This window comes from Loxodonta africana, chromosome 2, assembly GCF_030014295.1.
Source record: "Loxodonta africana isolate mLoxAfr1 chromosome 2, mLoxAfr1.hap2, whole genome shotgun sequence".
NCBI lineage: Eukaryota > Metazoa > Chordata > Mammalia > Proboscidea > Elephantidae > Loxodonta > Loxodonta africana.
The window spans coordinates 80,913,199-80,930,635 of NC_087343.1; the positions used below are offsets into that span (position 1 = coordinate 80,913,199).

General features: G+C 41.6%; 1 protein-coding gene across 5 annotated transcripts in view; it reads left to right on the plus strand.

Annotated features, from left to right (window-relative positions):
- Positions 1-17,437, plus strand: part of IQGAP2 (IQ motif containing GTPase activating protein 2) — a 328,352-nt gene that overhangs the window by 91,387 nt on the left and 219,528 nt on the right. The gene's annotated exons all lie outside the window — the stretch shown is intronic.

The window sequence follows — 17,437 nt, forward strand, 5'->3', positions numbered from 1 at the left end:
TTTTTACACAGTTTTAAAAAGTATTTTCATTAGCACCCCTGAAAGGAATTCAGTAAGGCGAATATGACATTTAGAATACATTGGATTTGGTATTGTAGCTCTGTTTTTTCCTAAGGCCTTGGATTTATCATTTGGAAAGTTTCAACGGCATATCGCATATTTACATAGTAATAGATGTGATGTAAGGAGCCCTGGTGGTGCAGTGGTTGAGCGCTCGGCTGCTAACTAAAAGATCAGCAGTTTGAACCTACCAGCCGCTCCACAGGAGAAAGATGTGGCAGTCTGCCCCTGTAAAGGCCGCTATGATTCAGAATAGACTCGATGGCAATGGGTCTGGTTTGGGAGTGTGGTATATTTTAGTATGGCTCATTTGGTATGCTTCAAATTGCCTCACTTCTACTTCGGTGAAGATTGCTTTCTCTCTTGTGTGTTGTCCTTTCAGTGTTTTATGGCATGTTTGTAGAGACACGATGAAATCATTTATGATATTGTTGCTGCTTCCCGAATGGCCAGCACAACTCTGTGTGTAGTGTGTGTGTGTGTGATTGCCTGCACGCTCATGTGCATAATTATTTGCTAAACCTTGAAAAGTCTCATTGGATGGAACAGAATGAAGAGACTAGAAAGATGCATTTTTCCCCTCATACTTCCTTTATGAAAAAAAAAATTTGAAAGGATATGACTTAGTAGATGTTTCTTTGAGTTGTGCTAGGTAGAGTTGGTGAAAATGTTATAGTTGAATAGCGCTCTTCATCTGTTTGATGAGATATGCAGGATCCTGTTTTCTCAACTTTCCATAGCTTTACTCTTTTGTACCCTGACATGTACTTCAGCTTTTGACAGTCACCAGCAGATAGCTGGCTCCTGGGGCTTGTTCCATCCTCTTTTCCTCCTCCCCTACATGCCTCCTACCCTCCAGGCAAAGTGAACTCCTTGAGGCCCTTGGCCTGATTGGTATGCCTCTGAACATGCTGTCGCTTGTGCCTGGAATACTCCTCCTCTTCCTTCTTGCATAACTAACTCTTACATGTCCATTAGGATATTTGAGTTGTACCTTCTCCACCAGAAGGTGCTCCCTGGTATCTGCTCTCTACCTCCCCTGGCTCTGAGCACACAGTGTTACTTATTTGCCTCCTCCTGGGACTCCCGTTGCCATTGAGTTGATTACGACTCATAGCGACCCTGTAGGACAGAGAAGAACTGGACCATAGGGTTTCCAAGGAGCTGTTGGTGGATTTGAACTGCCAGCCCTTTGGTTAGCAGCCGAGCCCTTAATCTTGCGCCACCAGGGCTCCCATAGGGTCACTATGAGTCAGAACCTACTGGACAGCACCTAACAGCAACAACAGCAGGACTCCTGTAACATCTTGTCACTTACAGCACTGTATAGTCATTGTTGGTTTCTCATCTGCCATCTTTTTCACTCTCATGGCCCCTCAGATATCTGCATAGCCAAGTCTGCAGCAAGACACAGCACTGTTCATTACCTTAGTAATGATGTTATAAAAGCAAGTTGTCAATAAACATTGATCAAACATATGAATCTTTTGAGGTTCTGAAAAGGGATTTAGAGAATTTTGAAATGTGTTTGGTTCTAACAGCTATTACTCAGGTAGGGAAAATAAAAAAAAAAATTAAGGTGTCTTAATTTCCTAGAAGAGAACCCCTTGTAGCTCAGTCAGTAATTAAGTGCTCTGAGGGAGGAAGATGCGGCAGTCTGCTTCTGTAAAGATTACAGCCTTGGAAACCCTATGGAGCAGTTCTCCTCTGTCTTGTAGAGTTGCTATGAGTCTGAATCGACTTGATGGTAACGGGTTTGGTGTTTTTTTTTTTGTTTAAGTTTCCTAGTGCTGCTATAATAGAAACACCACAAGTAGGCAGCTTTAAAGGACACAAAATGTATTTTCTCACAGTTTAGGGGGCTAGATGTCTGAATCCAGGGTACCAGCTCAAGTGGAAGGGTCTCTTTCTGTCGGCTCTGGAGGAAGACCTGTCACAGCTTCTGTATGCCTGCCATTCCTTGGTTCCTTATGTGGCATCTGTCTTCCCCAGTACTTCTTGTCTCTGTGTCCTTACTGCTCCTTATAACTCAGAAATGATTGGGTAAAGGATAGGACCTCATTAACATAACAAAGAAATCCCTATTTCCAAACAGGATGGCGTCCACAGATTCGGGGGTTAGGATTCCAACACATATTTAGAGGGGAAGGCACAATTCAATCCATAGCATGTACCTGAGGCAGGCAGCTGTACTAGTATAAGCGGAGGGGCTCTCAGGTGAGTCAGATGGCAGTTTGAGCCGTGGGCTGTGTTTAGTTCCCACTCTCAGCTGAGTGGGAGGTATGGGAGTGGCTCATGCTGCCTGCGCCCAAGTGCAGGCTGGGAGAAATCATTTGGTGCCAGAGGTCTGAGATAACTTAGTGAAAGGTGGCACTGGGATATTGACTTGGGATAAATAGGGTTTCTATAAGCTGTTGTCTGTGGTGGAACACAAGGAAAACATTAGCCTTGAGAAAGGGGCAAGGTATTTGGGCGAAAGGTTGGAACAGAGATTTCCTGTTCTGGAATTGGTAGTAGAAGAGGAGGAAAAATGATTATTCGAGAAGCCAGTTATGGAGATCCTTGGCTGCACAGGCTGAGATGTTGGGGTGTTGTCCTGAGGATAGAACACTATTTGAAGGTATTGGAGCTGAGAGATTTTAGAAGCAAACAGAATTTTAGAGGGAAGGGAGACTGTAGGCAGGGAAGGAGGCTCTTCAAATAGACTAAGCAGGAAGTGTCACAACCCAACAAAACTCGGGAGCCAGCTATTCACTCATTCAAAATTGAGTTTTGTTTGCTAGGCCATGGGGTTTCAAAGGTAGGTAAAGTTGTGTCCCCTAACAAGAAAAGGGTATGAAAATAAAACCACCTTGGTTTCCGGGTTTATAGTGAAAGACTGCAACCAAAAGGAAAATCCATTGGTGGTGATATGGTATTAGTTAACTGATCTGAGCCCCAGCAGGATTGCAGGATGCTGAAATCACAAGATCGCAGATGTGGGCATTGTTCACATTGAAATGAATAATACCCTCTGTGTACTACGTGGAAGCTTCTGCCAGCAGTCTCCCCGATGGTATCGTCTCCAGTCGCCTTTTAACTGGATTTGCTGCTTCTACTCTTGCCTGCATCATAATCTGTTTTCAACACAGCAGCCAGAGTGATCCTTTTAAATCATAAGTCAGATTGTGTTACTTCTCTTCCCCAAACCATACAATGGCTCGCCTCTTAGAGTAATCGCCAAAGTCCTCACAAGGACCCTCAGGCCGTGCACAGTCTGGCACCCACACACTCCTCTCTCCCTTGCTGCCTCTCTGATCACATCGCCTCCTGCTCCTCAGGTCCCGCCTCAGCACGCTCCGCTCTGGCCACGTTGGCCTCCTTGCTGTTCCCCAGCTGTGCTAGAAATGTTTCCCCCTTGAGGCCTTTTGCTCATTGTTTAAAGCCCCATCTCTTTGAAGTCTGCTCAGATGTGACCCAACCACCCTATTTAAAAAGGCAACCTGCCCCACACCCCACCTCTGACCCTGCTGATCCCTCTGACTCTGCCCCACCTTTTTTTCTCCATGACACTTATTACCATCTAATACGATATATAATTTATCATAGGAATCACCACTGAAGATTTATCATTGAGGTTTCTTTCAGCATCTACTTGGACGAAGAATTTACGTGTTTTATTAAGTCTTCTTAAATCAGGCTTCTCTAATGCCTTAATATGAGGGAAGGAAGAGCTTATGCAGATTTTTTGAGTACCTCAGAGAGGGCATTTGTAGCTCATATAGTCTCTTTCCTTGAATTGCGAAACAGTTGAAGGGAGAGTCTATATTACCTTCATCTCACGTTTCTTCAGCACTTAGTGCTAACCTAACAGTGATCTTGCAAATAGAAGAGTTTATTACTAGTTCTAAAAATTTGAACATCCTAAAAAGATTAATGCCATAAACTTCTGTTTTATCTTTAGTCAGGTTACAGAAAATATCCTTTTTTAAGACTTTAGTTCTGCAACTTAGTATTTATTAGGTTTCTTTAAAAAACTTATTAAAAACTTCTCACTGCCAGTCATGAAGAGTGGAGAGAAAATTGCAATGTGTAAAACAGAGTAATCTCCTTAATATATAAAGAGCCTCTGTCAAATGAGTAAGAAAAGGAACACTGAGTTGAAATGATTTTTGTCCAGTTTAATAGATTATTCATTAAAAAAAAAAATATGAAACATGTTCACACTCAACAAAGAAGTACAAATTATAAAACCATTCCATTTTGCTTACCAAATTGGCAACGATTAAAACATGATCACCACTGTTAGGGTTAAGGAAAATAGGCGTTCATACTTTTCATGTAAGAGTATAAATAACACAGTCTTTTAGGAAGATGATTTTCAGTAAGTATTTTTTATGATTCAGCTAATTCCTTCACGAGGGTATTTATTGCCACGTTATTTACAAAAATGAGAAACAGCCTACATATCTAAGAATAAGTAACTGGTTAATTATTGCATAAGTAAATACAAATGATAGATTTTAAGTTTGTGAAGCCTAATGATATTGTGTAACTGAAATAGAATCACATAAAATCATATCTAAAGTATGCATTGTGAAAATTCGTAAAAATTACAAATTTGCTAAATGTTCTGTATATTACTAGAATTCAAATGATAATTCTTGATACTTTTCAGAATTCCCTCAATTTTTATAATGTAAATGTATTATAGGCAGTTCCTGGATTACAAATATGTTCTGTTCCTAAGTCTGTCTTTTAAGTCAAATTTGTATGTAAGTCAGAACAATTGTGTACAGTTCCTATCTAATGTAAGTTAGTCAAATGTTTGTCTTAGTGTATAGTACATAGTGTACCTTTCTATGCATAAAAAACATTAAACACTTCCAGATACACTGAAATATCTTTAACATAATAATACAGTAGTAGTAATGTTTTGATTCATGCAGTAAAGTAGTGCCTGTTTGTTATTATGAACCATTGTATGTACCTCAAATTTTTAATGTAATAGGTTTTAAGGGGGTTGGTTCGTAACTACAGGTTGTACATAAGTCGGATGTTCGTAACCTGGCGACTGCCTGTACTTCCATAATTATTTAATAAATACAAAGCTTAGTATATGGAAATAGGGGCAAGTCTCATTACTATAATGCCTTGAAGGAGTCCTGGTGGCGCAATGGTTAAGCACTCTTGGCTGCCAATTGAAGGGTCAGTGGTTCGAACCCACCAGTGGCTCCATGGGAGAAAGACCTGGCAATCTGCTCTCGAAAAGATTCATAACCTAGAAAATCCTATGGGGCAGTTTCACTCTGTCGTGCAGGGTTTCTGTGAGTTGGAATTGATTCATTGACACGTAGCAATAACATAATGCCTTAATGATGACTTTTCTTCTAGCTTTCCTAGTGGTTAAGACAGGAAAAGTAGTTGGATAAAATTAATGTATAGTATATTGAAACAGAGAAACAAATAGAGGCAGCATGGAATAGTAAAAGGAGCAAAGACTGTGCAGTCACACGGTCCTGGATTGGAATCATAGGTGTAGCTGTGGGACATTGGGTAGATTATTTAAATCTCTTGGACCTGCAATTTCCCATCTGTAAAATGGGTATGATAATTATCTCTGTCCTCGTAGAGCTATGAGTCGGAATCTACTCGACGGCAATGGGTTTAGTTTTTTTTTTGTTGTTGTTGTAGAGCTATTGTGGGGAATAATGAGGTAATGTTTATGAAGCACTTAGCACAGAACCTGGCTTAGTGGACAAATGGCTGTTCTGATTAGGAGAAACCCCTCAGGAGAGGCATAACATTTCTTTCATGACAACCAAACTTCAATACCGTGAAGTAGTAGTGATTACTCACTTTACAAAACACTATTTTAATGTATTCGTCTTCTATTATCTCAAACAAACCAGCTTAAAACAATGCACAATTATCATTCAGTGGTTTCTGTGGGTCAGAAGTCTGGGCGCTGTTTAGTCAGGCTCTCTACTGAACATCTCACGTGGCTGCCGTCAAGGTATCTTACTGGGCTGGGGTCTCATCTGGAGGCTTGACTGGGGAGCATCTTCTTCCCCACTCATGTGACTGTTGGCAGCCTTTGGTTTCTTGTATCTGTAGGATTCATGGCAGCTTTTGCTTCTTTAAAGCCACTCAGGGAGGGTGGAAGAGACTAGCACAAGTCTGCTAGCAGGACAAAATCTGATAAAATATAATGTGATCAGGGAGTAACTGGGTGGTGGGGGTGGTACAGACTGTTAAAGCTCTTGGCTGCTAACTGAAAGATTAGGGGGTTCAAGTCCACCCAGAGGTGCCTTGGAAGAAAGTCCTGGCAGACTACCTCTAAAAAATCCGCGATTGGAAACCTTATGGAGCACAGTCTACTCTGACACGCATAGGCTTGCCACGAGCCCTGAACAAGTTGGCGGCAACTAGTTAATGTAATCAGAGAGATGACATCCCCTCAGCTTTGCCATGTTCAGTTGATTAGAAGCAAGTCACAGGTTATGCCCCTGCTCAAGAGAAGGGAGTTACACAAAGGCGTCAGCAGCCGCAGAGAAGGATCGTGTGTGTGGGTGGGTGGACGGGTTGGTCAGTCCCAAAGGGTCCTCACATGTGTTTCAAACCCAGTCTATTTTAGAAGGTGATTCGACTGAGAAAAATATTGGCTGTATTTTAACAACATTGATTGGAAAGCAGGGTGAACCTACATTTTTGTTCTTATTTCATATTAACTGTAAAAGGCCAATAGTGCTGCCTCCTGCCTTCTGAAGTTTGGAGCTTATGAAGTACCGAGCTCTCTTCCTTGAGAATACTGGTTCTCTGAGATCTTCTCACCCAGGGAGCATTGCAGGGGCTCACGACCTCTCATGGTTTTATAAGCAACGCTTAATTGAAATAGTGCATCAAAGGAGATTTTTTTTTATCTTTTCTAAAATGCAGGACTTCTTTCTTGTAGTGTTTATGCAATCTTTGTGATAAGTACTCATTTCAGTGAAAATAAACATTGTTTCTCCTAGATTCATTGTTAAGCTTTAAACTTTCATTTGTTTTCTAGATTGAAAAAAAGTCTTTTTTTTTTTTTTTTAACTTGGCATTTCAAATGAGAACTGTGGTACTTCATGTTCCCTGCTGGGTTCCCCCTTCTCATATAAGAGCCCAGAGTTCACGATGAAAGGACTTTGCTCTGTATAGGAAAACATTGATGAATAATGCTAAGAATTTTTGGGGTATTATGTAAGCCGAGATGAGATTGCTGTTTGGGATTAGTATAATGAAATGCAAAATGACTTAATGTTTTGGAGATATATTTATAATACGTGAGGATGAATGGCCACACCAAGGGTTCAGAGGGCCTGACGAGTACCAGAACTTTCTAAACAGGTGTACTGGCAACCACTTTGTGTGCTTCCAGTGGCTGCAAGTTGGTGATTAGACCCTGGAACATTTTGTAACTTTGGCTTATTCTGGGTATCTTAAGTGTCTGGCTGATGGGCCAAACTTTGCAAAGCATTGTTAAATCATGGGCTTTTTTTACAGTTTGGAACTCCTGTATGAGGAAAAACCAAACCTCCCAATTCCCTGACCAAAGAGTGAGACCAAAGAGCCTGTGCAGTCCTCTCCATACACCTTCCGATTGTGCGTGTCGTACTTATTAGAACTTAGAAATGAGAGGTGTTCGGAATTTTCCTAGGCCACTTGTCTGTCATGAAGATGAGGTTGGATAAACAAATATCTATGCATTTCCATTATTCTTAATGCCACACACTTGCCTAGTGCTTAACTTTTCAGAGTATTCCATATGTTTTCTTCATTGCACCCAAATGAAGGGAAGAGAGCATATGGCCTTATATCCATTTGACAGATGAGGACACTGAGGCTCAGAGAACTTGACTTTCTCAGAGTCATGTCACACCTTTGTAGCAGAGGCAGAAATAGAGCCCAGACCTCCTTGTTCTAAACCTCAGATACCTTTTATTAGAAAGCTGTGGTGAAGAGCAGAGTCCATTTGAATCTTGACCTCTTCTACATGCCAAGTTTGTGACCTTGGGCTGTGTAATGGTTAAGATTGTGTGTCAACTTGGCTGGGCCATGATTCTTGGTGTTTTGGCCATCATGTAATGTTGTGATCACTTCCGTGTTGAGATTTGATACATGATCACCCCCATGATGGTATCTACTATAAGTAGCCAATCAGTTCAAGGGGATTTTCCTTGGGCTTGTGGCCTGCATCGAGTGTGGGCGGACATTCAGGCAGGGTTCGGGGGCTTTTGCTAGTTCTGGATCCTGCGGTTGGCTCTTGTTGCTCTGACCTCCAGTTCTTGGGACTTGAGCTAGCACCTTACCTTCAGTCTTGCCCACTGATCTTGGGATTCATTGATCTTCACAGCCTCTGAGCAACAGCCCTGCTCTCTGGCCTGCCGCTCTTGAGTTTGCCAGCCTCTGTGGCTCTGTGAATTGGGAGAATTCCCTTTCCTGACCCATGGATTTGGGATGTTTCAGCCTGTATAATCATGTGAACCATTTCCTTGATATAAGCTTCTCTCTTTTGCTTGCATGTGCTCTCTCTCTCTATTTACATGCTTCACTGGTTTTGTTTCTGTAGAGAACCCAGCATAAGACAGGCTGTTACTAACTTCAAAGCCTCAGTTTTCTCCTGTGAGAAATGGGAAGATGACCTTCTCATAGGCCGTTAGGGGCCTATGAGAGCTTGGTAAGCACTCAGCAAATGGAAGCTATTAATATAATTTGTGTCAGGTTTGACACACTCTAATTCTTACAGGTTAGTTAGCTGGGGTCATCTGATGTATCTCTGTCAAGCCCATTGGATCTGGACATCTGAAAGTCTAGGCCTGTAATTCTGAATCAGTTGAAGAGAGCGTTGATGTATCCCAAAAACTTATACTAGGGGTGGGCTTGACTCCTGGGGTTCTAGATCTTATTCCAAAACAGGAGAGTTGCTGTGATGCGGAATGAGAGGCTCTGAAGGAAAGAGGTTGAGTGAAGGATAGTAGTCATCATTGTAGATGGTAGACACGCTGTGACGTCAAAGAGGATTTGATTCCTGACCATCTGGCAGGAGATTTTGATTTTAATTTGCCACCAGCACAGGTAAAATAATTATCATCTTAACAGGAGAAGCCATCTTTCTTCTTTCCTACTCCAAACTCTGTCTCTTTTAGTGAAAACCAAGAAACCAAACCCACTACCATCGAGTCGATTCTTCTGGTGAGGACGACATAGATCATGTTGTGATGAAGTCAGTTTTTGTGTGTGTCTGTGGCGAGGAAGGATTCTTCTGGAATTCACGCAGCTGAGACCTCACTCCTGTCCTCTGTGTTTGAATCATAGAGAAGTTTTACCCCTTGACCTCTTAGTAGAGGTACTCTGGAACTGCAGTAACAGGATCATCATCCCTTATTTGGATCTCTCCTTCTCTTCCTCAGTTCAAAATAAAACAACTTCTTTCAGAGGAGAGATTCCTTTGCCTCCCTGCTTAGGGCATCAGACATGTGGCAGAAGATAGAATTCTCCGAGTTGTTTTAAATATTAATACCATAGATTGTTACCTGTGCAGTTTTTAAAGCATGGCGTCACATGCATACACACGTGCCCACCACCATTTGAGGCGAGATGGTATCAAGGTGTACAAAAAAGTTAGTCTGCTTTCTAACCCAACTCTTGGGCAAGTTGCTTAAGGTTTCTGAGTTACCTGTAAAGTGCGGATAAGAAAAGCTACCTTACAGAATTGTTACTGAAAGGATACGCTCTTCGCAAGAACTCAAATGTTAGTTTCCTTTAAAAAACGAAAAAACGAACTTAGAAGCATTTGTTTTTGTTTTCTTCTGTTGCATGCTACCACTTCCCTGAGGGTTGATGGCTCCTCTAAATTAAAAGTGACAAAAGATGCTCATTCAGTGTGGCTACGTTTGCTCACTGGGGGAGGTAGTGGCCTGTGAAATGGGATGCATCCTTCTGATAGCTAGACTCTATAGCCAAGGACTGGTCAGTGTAGCGTTGTCATATCTCTCTGTACTTAACTTTTAGATTTTGTGTGTGTGTGAAATATATAATGCCTATGAAAGTACATAGAACATGTGTACAACTTAAAAAAAACCAAACCTGTTGATTCATAGCAACCCTATAGGGCCTAGTACAAGTGCTCCATAGGGTTTCCAAGGCTGTAATCTTTACGGAAGCCACATCTTTTCTCCTGTGGAACAGCTGGTAGGTTTGAACCGCCAACTTTTTGGTTAGCAGCTGAGCGCTTTAACCACTGTGCTACCAGGGCTCCTCTGTACAACTTAAAGAATACTAAATGTGTGGGTATTAGAGCTAGAACCCCTGTGTGCCTGACTGTTTTCATTTAGTTCATTTTCCAAAATTGGATTTGTTCCGTATGTATACATTTATATCATATTCTTACTCCTTTATCATAAGCATTTTTCCATAATGTCATCATTTTAGGTTGTTTTCTTATCTTTGCTGCTTAAGGTAATCACGGATCATGGACTAGCCTTATCCTAATGATGATAGCTGCTGTTGGCATAATATATGCCAGTCACTGTGCCTTAAATATATCATCTCATTTGATTTTACAGCAGGTGTGAGATTGTGGCCGCACACATACCCACCAGCATTGATGAGGGATCTGGGGGAAAACTGTGAAACTGTTAGTGGAGTAGCTCCCATTTTGCAGATGTGAAAACTGAGGTTCAGAATGTTTAAATGAATTACCCAAGGTGAATATAATAATCAAGCAACAGAACTGAGATTAGAGCCTAAGTCTACCTATTTCCAAATCCCATGACATTTCTACTATGGCCAAGATGCCGTATGGGTTGTCTGTTAGAAGCATAGGGCACATTTAAGGAGTTGGCTGTTAAATTTTTGTGTATCTACCTTATTCTAAGCAGCAGTAACACAAATGACTAGCTTCTAGATTTTAGATGGTGATGGTGCCAGAAAAATACAACTGAAGGAAAACTTTAACAACAAACTGTGGGGAAAAAAGGAAGAAATTCTTGGTAATCAAAACATGCAAAATGTCTGCTTTTTTTTTTTTTTTTGAGGCTCTATTGTGTTTTTTTATTGTGTTGGGTTGTCTGCCCCCACCCCCTACCACCCTGGGACCGTGACAGCTGTGGAGAGAAGCCAGAGCTTTTATGGGCTAAGTAGCCCCCCTGCTGCGTTTTCTACGCTTCTACATCTGTAATTACGGTGCAACCTGGGAGGGAAATGCACTCCTCGTTTGCGTTGCGCATGGAGACACTGTCCTGTCTGGTAAAAGAATGAAATTGTTGCTATGGCTGCTGCGGCAGCTACAATGTTGGGCTTAAAGTTGACTAGAAAGTACTGCTGCTTATCTGTGGAAAGAGAGGAGACTGGATTTGGCGCTCACACAGTTACTCATTATATCCTGCAGGTATAGTCACTGTGGCATCCTTGGTTACGTTTGGTGAACTCCCAAATCTGTGTAGAATGTGAATAAAAGCCATGTTTGTTTAGGTGAAAAAGCGTCGTTCCTGTAAACGACTTCCAGTTCTCATGTATTGTGGTCCAGCTCTGATTAAATGTAGTGAGGCGGCTGGCAGTGGTTAGCTTCATCTATATAAGCATCGCCCTCAGTTTTGCCTGTGAATAGTAACTAGTAAAACACTATTAGGGTTTTTTCAAATGGCCGTTAAATGCTGACACCCACCGTCACTTTCTGAGGCCGGTAAAAGAAGCTGAGGAAAGTAGCCACCACTTGTATTTTTATTTGAATTCTTTCACCATAGGTGTCCAACCTAAATAATGCTGTGATCAGTATTAGTTCAGTTAATTATGCCTGAATTGAAATAGGTTTTTCAAAACTTTGATGGTGGGAACAATGCAACATAAAAATAAGTTTTATGTGGCCTGATTTCGTGTCTGAAGTATAACATAATTGGTTTTCAGGAGAAGTTGGGGAAATTCAGAAAGAATTTTGTTCTGTGGTACATGGAGTTGACTTGAGAGCCATCTTACCAGCAGCCAACCACAACAACAATGTGGAGTCACAATGGATTTTCATGCCATGCCTTCCTGTGTTGTTGTGGAGTTGTAGTAAGAAATGAATTCTCGTGGGTTAATTTTCTTTCAGTCTGGAGTGGTACTCTTTTAGTGAAGGGGCCGTCCTCTTGTTGGTTAGTGCTGTTTGGAGATATATGTCTAGAATTTTGGGTTCTACAAGTCTTGACTTAGTTGTTGGGCTCCTATTTCCAGTTTCCTGCTAAACTGTGGAGTCCCTGAGTGATCAAAGCTAGCACTGACTTTAGCAGTGGCCTTGACTTTTGGGCATTGCGTGCTGACAAGGAGGAGCTTACCTCACCAAAACAGAATCAGGATGCTGTTCAGGCATTTGACCTGTTAGCTCATTTCTCCCACCTAGCATCCTGCACCCTGCTCCCTGCCTTTCATTAATCAGCTTTCTACCACTGACTCCTGTTTGACAACTTCTGTGCTAGTGTTGGAAACCCTGGTGGCGTAGTGTTTAAGTGCTATGGCTGCTAACCAAAAGGTTGGCAGTTCAAATCCACCAGGCACTCCTTGGAAACTCTAGGGGGCAGTTCTACTCTGTCCTGTAGGGCCACTATGAGTCGGAATCGACTCGACAGCAACAGGTTTGTTTTTTTTTTTTTTTGGTTATGCTAGTGATAGGGGAGCAGGCAAAATCTTTGGCTACAACTCGGCTGAATGCCTTCAAAGTGAGCGAGGGTAAGGGGACTAGTAAACTGAATCTCCATCGTCCATGTTACCATCTATGCGAGATCCTTTTTGCCCTCCTAATTTTTATTATTATTCCTGTTCTACTGCTACCCTCCCCGCATTTGTGTGTGACTCTGTATAATCAACCTTTAAATGTTGAGGTACCTCAAGGCTCGGTCCTAGGCCTGCTCTTCCAACTCTGTCCTTTCTGTTTATGGTACAGAGGGGTATATAAGTAAGATTTTCTGTGGACTCCTAAATGTTTATCTCCAGCCCAGACCACTTACCTGAACCTCAGGTCTGTGTATATAATTGTCAGTTCAGCATTCTGTGCTTCTGTGTACCATTTCAGATTTCTTGTTGTTGTTAGGTGTCATCGAGTCAATTTCAACTCATAGTGATCCAATGTGTCAGAGTAGAATTGCCCCCATAGGGTTTTCTAGGCTGTAATCTTTATGGGAGCAGATTCCCAGGTCTTTTCTTTTGAGGAGCAGCTGGGTGGATTTGAACTGCCAACCTTTCAATTAGTAGCCAAGTGGTTAACTGTTGAACCATCAGGGCTCCTTATATTTCAAACTTAAAGTGTTTAAATCTAAGCTCATGATTTTGAACCCCCCAGAAAATGGTCCTCCCCTTGCCTCCCCAACAAGCAAATAGCAGAGTTGATCTACTCTGTGTCCTCTTTATGGGAAGACATCATCATCCTCTCAACTCTACAAAGCCAGGAGATCAGGAATCAACACTGACCTCTCTTCCCCACCCTCTATATTCAACTAGTGCCCAAATTTAATCAGTTCTCACTCTTAACTTTCTATCCTTAGCATGGCTCTAAAGGCCCAGGACCATGACCTGGTCCTGGCCTCCCTCACTGGCCTCATCTCCAGACATGACCCTGCCCCTCACTTTCCAGCCAGCTGCGCCAGCACTCTTTCTCTCCCTGGGGTGACCCCTTCCCACCTTAGAGCCCTTGTACAAGCCTCCTCTTCCAGAACTGCCCTCTGCTGGCTACTGCCCACCATCCTTCTGATTTCACATCTTCAAAGAGGCCTTCTCTTGATGTTCAGACAAGGCCAGTTTCTGTGGTAGATGCCGTCTCAGGACCTGTATGGCTCCCTCAGAATAGATTCTAAGTCCATGGTCACAGAATATGCTTCATGCCTAGAGCAGGGCCTAGTATAAGTTTAAAAAAAAAGTTGCCATTGAGTCAACTCTAACTAATGGTGACCCATGTGTGTCAGAGTAGAACTGTGCTCCGTAGGGTTTTCAAAGGTTGATTTTTCAGAGTAAATCTCCAGGCCTTTCTTTCAGGCACTTCTGGGTGGACTTGAACCTCCAGCCTTTTGGTTAGCAGCTGAGTGTGTTAACTGTTTGTGTCACCCAGGCACTCCTAGCACAAATTAAGGATTTGATAAATATTTGTCAAGTGAATGGATGAATGAATGCCAGGCACTATACTAATCAAAAAAAAAAAAAAAAAAAAAAAACCCAGTGCCGTCAAGTCGATTCCGACTCATAGCAACCCTTTACTAGGCAATTTAAATTCATTATCTCCTTTAATCCTCAAAACAGTACTGAAATTGCTTAAGGAACTTGCCAAGGCTACTCTAGAGCGAGGTGCAGTGGGGAATCCTCTCATTTTCCTCTCTACCATTTTAGTTCTTATCTTTTTAGACTTATTCATTCATTCAGGAAGTATTTCTCGAGCACCCACTATGTCTCAGCCACTGTGCTAGGCACCCAGCTTTATTGCTTTCCCTTATAAATATTTCCCCACCAGTGCCCCTCTGCTCAGTGACTCTGCACTTTTAAAGGAATCATCATTACTTACATAATGCTCTCTTGACTATAAGAATGTTTGGGGTCTTAGTATTTAAACATTTATTGAGCACTTCCTGTGAGCCAGGCACTGTGCTAGGCTGGTGGGTTCAAGAGTAGACGCATTTGCTGCCTTGCAATGTGTTTACACTATAATCAACCAGACAGGAATGGGCAGATAAACTAGCTTGAAGTCAGGAAGTACCTGTTGTTCTCTGTGATCCATCAGTGCACTGCAGGTTTTCAGGGTTCTGGACACCTCTGAGGTCTCAATCCATTTTGGGGTCAGACATTGCACAGAAAGTAGCCCAAGAGACCTACTTTGTGGGGGAGAGAGCAGGAGGAAAGACTAGATTATTTCCTCTATCACTCTCTCACCTTCATCCCACCCCCAGCATCTAGTTAACTGCCAGGAAGTTTTTGTTCTCCAGATTTGAAAGCTTCTAGCGCTTACCCAGAAAAACCTAGTGCCATCAAGTCGATTCCGACTCATAGCGACCCTAGAGGACAAAGTAGAATTGCCCCATAGAGTTTCCAAGGAGTGCCTGGTGGATTCGAACTGCCGACCCTTTGATTAGCAGTTGTAGCACTTGGTGGGCAATTAATAAATGTTAGCATCTTTTCCCAGAATGCAGTGGCAGGTATTTATCTCAGACTTAAAGTTAACAGAATCAGTATTGACCACCAGGCACAAATCTACCCAACCTATTTAGATTTAACAGTTAAGACAGCTGGACTCTATAATGTTGTTAAACAATGGTCTGCAGAGTAGAAAGTGGAAAGAAAACACTAGAACACCTATTTTTATTTATTGCCTCTTAAAAATTCTCCTTTTTGTTTTATGATATAAATAATATTAGCATACAATAGCAATAGCAAACACATTGTATTTCCTGTGTGCCAGGCACTGTTCTAAGCTCTTTACATATAATCTTCATATTACATATTAATAGATATTAATTACATATTAATCTTCACAAAAACCTTATGAAGTATTGTTGTACCCATTTTGCATATATGGAAACAGAAAGAGGGAAGGTCAGAAACTTGTGCAAGGTCATGCCAGGTGATCCAGGCAGTCTGGGGCCAGAGAACATGCATGTAATTTGTAAATACGTGTACATGTGCTCAGAATATGTTTTACTGGTAGGGATATGTGATCAATAGTGTTTAGAGACCATTGTTCAAGAAGGCCAGATCCAGAATGAGAACAGACCTCTATCCATTGTCGCTGATAAGCATCATCATAAGTAGGGATGCGGTTTGCCTGTGGAAAGGATTGGAGCAGAGATAGACCCTTCATTTTTATAGAAAGTGTTTTAACTGTAATTGGAGAAGAACAGTCTTAGAGAAGAGGTAAAGAGACATGGGAAGTAAAATGGACAAAAAATCAGGTTAGATTATACATACAAGATACTATCAAAATAAATCTTGGGTGTGATCCTGAGTTCTGGAGGAATCAGAGAAAGCCCCAAACAAAGCTGGAAAGGAGTAAAGGAAGAATGACAGGCACACAGGATGGGAGCATCCTTGGCAACAGTTTGTACTGGGATGGAAACAGGGCATGGACTGAAGAAAGAGGAGCCTTCATGATGTGCTGACACAGAGGGTGGTTTCCTGAGCCCCACCCCAAACTGCAAACCAAGTACTAGAAATGAAATCATGTGACACGTACACAAATCCATAGAAAAATACTAAGAACCCAGTAGTTACACGGACAAGGAACAGGAACAGCCAGTTCACAGAAAAGTTAAACTAAAAAGCTTTCAATATGCTCAGGTCACTACAATGACATAAAACTAGAGACGCACTTTTTTCCCCTACTGTTAATTTAATAAAGCAAAGCACAAACACACACAAACCCAGGGCTCCCATGTGCACCCTCTGCTGTGGATATCCAGAGCCCACTGGCAGGAAAACAATTTGGCAGTGTAGTGCAAATGGTTAACACGCTTGGCTGTTAACTGAAAGACTGGAGGTCACGGGGTCACCATGAGTTGGAGTAGACTCAGCAGCAACTGGGGAAAAAAGATCTTTCAATCCCGCCTAAGAAAACAGTCTCAAGTGCAGTTAATGTTACATGCATTATAGCGTCACCTAGTATAGTAGAAAGTTGACAATGACACAAACGTCCACCATATGCAATCTAGCCAGTCAATGGAGCGTTAGGCAGACATTACAAATGATGATGATAAAGACTGTATAAACCAGAAAATGTTATGACTATAATGTTGAGTGAAAAAAAGAAGGCACAATTGTACCTTATAGACTACCTCTGTTATAGTACTTGCTGTGTGTTTAAATTCCTTGATCTTTACCTGACTGTCTTTATGTCTAGACTTGGGAGTACCTTGAGGGCAGAGATGGGCTAATTCGTAGCACAGTACGTGATCAGTGTATTCATAGTGCTTTGTCCATGGTAGACATTGAATGCAGAATGAATAATAAATGTCCTTCACATAAAACATTTCCCAAGAGCTGGTAACAATTTTTTTTGTATCTTAAAATTGTGAGAAGCAATATTTAGAGAGTTCCTTTTTTAGGCTGAATAGGTTTAAATTGTTAATTTCTTTCTTATGTTTCCTTACCTGATTGGATGTTGAGTGAAATCATTGAAAAGTAAGTTTTCCAGTGGAGTGTTGGTAACTTTAATACAGAAATGTCTTCCTTAAAACAGTGTAGAGAAATGGTTAGCATATAGTCCTCTTATAGAAGTCCTTAGGTCAAGAACATATTACATTTCAGGTAATCTCTAGGGGTTTGGGAGGTGGATTCTCCTAATTGTTATTCTCATTGTCAGAGTTGCAAAGAAAAACTATTGGAAGACAGATCTTATCTCAAGATACTTTGTTGCTAG